The following is a 4,296-nucleotide window of genomic DNA, read 5'->3' as shown; positions in this document are numbered from 1 at the left end:
TTCAACATAATACTAGCTCAAAATGGCTCTTGAGCAACCAGTGAGCTCCATCTACGTAAAGATATGGAGGCCCTCCATTATTTTTTTTTCTAAACATTTTTGGATTATTATTCGAAATAAATAACAAAATAAGAGTTTTTCTTAGTACCTACTACAAGTGAATTTAGTTTATCAAGTTCAGTAGCGGTCATGATCACAACTCGTCTATTAATAACGTTGTAAGGTTGCGTAACAATGGAAGGTCAACGTATGATTGCGAATGACAATCACTTCCTGCGTTACTAATGCTCTTATGTTAAACAGCAAAATAAAATGATGTCATTTATTACATAATTACCTTATAATTACTATGAGAATGTTTTTACTTTCCACTGCTGAGATCTTTAACATTCAGTCAAGATCAAGATACATGAGATGACGCAGTATGATTCGCTCCAAAATCCCGAAGACTGAGTCATGTTGATCATCACAAGTTCGGATCGGGTTCAAGTCAAAGTTCACTAATCGTTCGATTCAGTAGGATATGACGTCAACAAGCGCAAGAAAACGTGCCAAAATCGTCACATTTCATCACTTTCCCTTCCTTGTGTGCAAAGTATATTACATGTCTAAAATGACGTAATAATGAATGTTGTTTTAATAATATCGCCACATCGTGTACCATTGGAAATTATAGCAAATCATAGTTAAAACTAGTATTACAACGTTGAATAATAGTCAAAAATGGAGATTAATTTCATTCTATAAAAAGTCGCTCTTTTCCACATTAAATTCAATTAATGATATTAATTGAATTTAATTTATAATGGATGTTTTTTTCATTATATTGATAACTCCATCCATTATAAATTAAATTCAATTAATGATAAATCAGTTTAAGAAAAGGTCTATTTATTTTTCTATTTTTAATTTGCGAAATGACAAATTATCTTGAATTTTATGCCCTATCCGCTCTTGTTTTAAAAAAAGATTTAAAATCGACACACGTGGTTCGATTAATATAAAGAAGTGGTGAAGCCTAGGCTTCTCAAGATTTGTTTAAAAATTATAATATTATATTAAATATTATAGAGGGTGAAGTGAAACTCGGAAGAAAATTTCATTCAAAGCTTAATAAGCACAACTAGGTGAACTAAAAATTTCACATAATTTATTTACACTCCACGAAGTAAATAAACGTTGGTAAATTCCTGTGTCATTGAAATTGTAAGTTTGTATCAAGATAATATCAATGGCTGATAGAATAAGTTTGAAGAGTTCCTTGATTTTGAAAGAGTACAAAGGTCAAGACTTGTTAAATAACTAATCTCAGCTCAGATCCTGACTTTAATATGGAAATGGAAAATTTATTAATTACGTATTCTACTCAGTCATTTGGAATGACAGTGAAACGAACGATGAACGTTTAGGTTTAGTGGCGTAGCGGAACGGGCGGCGACCCGCCCTCGGCGGCAAAATTTCACAATAAATAATAATAATATTTTGTATAAATTCGAACAACTTCATTTCATATTTTTGTCGCACCTATGAGTACGGATAGTACTAGAGCCCAAGAGGAGAAAAAAGTTAGTTATTTCACCCCAATTTTCAATTACTTTAATGAAAACAATGTATAATTACTAGTAAAAATAAAAGAATCTGCCAAATACAGGGGGGATAAAAAATGGTTAGGGCTTAGGGGGAATAAAACATGGCGGCTGTTTCAAATTACAAAAAATTGAGTGTCTAAAAAGTGTACATATCATCCTAGGCTTTAAGCGAATCTTACGTTACTAGTGTAACTTATCCAGTGCATTAGATAAATACCTAGGAACACATTTACCATGATTTGATTCATTTTTTTCTTTTTTATGGAGTTTTTATATACGAAAGTCAGAATTCTACTAATTAAAAGTTTCTACTTTCGTTTCTTTTTATTCCTGTATACTCCTGCCAAAATTAAGTAAAAACTTAATTTTTTGTAGTGAGTGGGAAGTTTAGAGCGCTTGTCAAGTAGGTGTTGTAGCAATCGGAATCTACGAGCAGTTTCTTGTCGTTCCGTGTCGTTCGTACGCAGATTCTGAGTAAGTCTCTTGTCAAGATGGAGTCCTAAGTATCGAATCTGATCAACAGGCGTTAGTGGAGTATTTAGAAATGATACTGTAGGACAGGAGGTAGAGGTTTACTACGACGGAGAGTAAAAGTGATCTGGTGGGATTTGGCAGGATTTATTTTGATTTTCCAGTTTTGACACCATTCTTCAATGGATGTTATGTGTATCTGTAGTGTTTTGTTTATTTTTTATGACGTTAAAAATCAAAATATTCACTCATTTTTCATTCATTGCTAAATATATTGAAAACTACCAACCTTTCGAAAAACAAAGTAGTGTTTTTTACAGCAGAGTGAATTTTCTAAAATTTTAATCCCAATAGAACTCTTTACATTCAATATTTTCCGATAAATAGTTTTTCAAATACCAATATTTTTTTTTCCAAAAAAAGACGAAACACTACTATTCTTTGGAAAATAATCATTATAAACAATCTTATGGGTCATTTAGACAGCATCAAATTTAACCCTAATAGACTCTACCTTCAATTAAATAATTATAATAAAAATAATGAATAATTACATTATTTGGTGAAACATGAGCATTCTAAGATTTTTCCGTCTCTTCAGCGCAACTTATTAATATTTTTACAGTATACAACATACATTGAAGATGAGTCATATTTTGAGAAAAGTTCGATGTCTCAGGCAGGAACTAACTGACGTGTAGTTGTTTGTTAGGGCTCAATTTGAAACCATAAAGTACTTTATAATTACCTTTATAAGTGTAGCAGTTTCCATGGCAATCAGCAAAATACATTTTTAAAATGTTGGTTTTTGTTTATTTGAAAAACCCTTATCTCGAAAAATGTTAAGTAAGAAGTTTTATTAGACTTTAATTTGAACCGTGTTAAATGAACAGTAAAGAAATTTATAATTATTATTTTTAGCTGCAAATAGCAGTTTACATATTTGCCAAAATAAATTCATGAAAACGGACCCCAAGAATGGGTAAATTTTTTACCATCGTGTTCTTCGATCATTTTCACTTAAGAATCTAATAACAGAAACTTATATTTACTTCTAGGTACAACTAAGCTATTTTTACTAGACTAATTCGCAGCCTATCTCAAAAAGTTTATTAGTAAAAGAGCCCCTGTCTATTGGAAAACTTTTCGGTGAAATGACAATTTCTGACGAAAAAAATAGGTCCGTTTGTCATCTGTATTAAAGTTTTATAAAATGATAGCGCACATGTGATCGACCTCACGTTACCTGATGAAAATTCATAGGCGTGTGTAGTGTAGAGTGGACACTGAACTCCATCCTATCGATAGCTAGAGATAAGAAAGTTCCCAAGACATCTCCTCGAAGGCTGGCCAGCTCATGTCACAATCATCTGATTGCGAACCTTCTTGATACATTTAGAACGTGTTAGTTTCAGTTCTCATCGACAGTTAGGAACGAGTACGTCGGTAGGAGTAGAGTCTGGTAAGACATCTAACATATGTATAATGTTTCAAACAATAATCAAAAATAATTTATAATTTAATTGTAATAAGTAAAATAATATATAATTTTTAATAGAAAAATAACACATTGTCGCTTAAGGTGAGATATTTTGCAAATCCGAAAGAATTAAGGACACGATTTTAATACTTAAAAAAAATTCCAACATATTCTAATAGACATCTAAACTCATCCAACCTTTTTCAGAGTAACTATATAATTTTTTCTAACTTGGAAAATTCTTTAAATATATTTCGATAATATGGCATTAATATTTATTTATTTTTTCATTGCATAGTTTTTTCATAGTTACCATGTGTTACCTCATTTTCCCCCATGAAAGGTGACTTTGATTCCTAGAGAGTGTATTCCAGGGAAAAAGTTTTGGGAAACAGTATGAATACCATAATTTATTAATTTGGTCAAGCATTATGTCTCAAACCAAACAATTTGTTTTTAGTCTGAAGTAGCAATATTTAACTAAAACTGTTTGGTTATAAACTTTGTTTTAAAAGTTAAATTTGTGATTTGTTTAAAAAAAAGTTCCATTCAATGATTGTATTGAGCTTAATTCAATGACATTTTTAACATAATCGTCATCAGCAAATAACTTAATCATTTACTTAATAATAATTATCAATTATATTTATTTGATATTGAAAAAATTGATTTTTTACTGTTCAATTGATTTTTACTGATTTTTTGATTGATATTTTACTGTTCTCCACTTTCTAAACTGCCTTTTAACTCCAAAGA

The 4,296-nt window shown here is 30.5% G+C and overlaps 1 protein-coding gene across 1 annotated transcript in view; it reads left to right on the top strand.

Moving 5' to 3' along the window:
• Positions 1–3,302: 3,302 nt before the first annotated feature.
• Positions 3,303–4,296, top strand: part of LOC106683523 (lipid storage droplets surface-binding protein 2) — a 13,915-nt gene continuing 12,921 nt past the window's right edge. The window contains exon 1 of the mRNA XM_014425038.2: positions 3,303–3,522. The gene's annotated coding sequence lies outside the window, so the exon portion shown is untranslated. The remainder of the gene's footprint in view (positions 3,523–4,296) is intronic.

This window comes from Halyomorpha halys, unplaced genomic scaffold, assembly GCF_000696795.3.
Source record: "Halyomorpha halys isolate HHAL.00 unplaced genomic scaffold, Hhal_1.1 Scaffold493.1, whole genome shotgun sequence".
In the NCBI taxonomy this organism is placed as follows: domain Eukaryota; kingdom Metazoa; phylum Arthropoda; class Insecta; order Hemiptera; family Pentatomidae; genus Halyomorpha; species Halyomorpha halys.
This window is presented reverse-complemented; position numbering and strand designations above follow the sequence as displayed.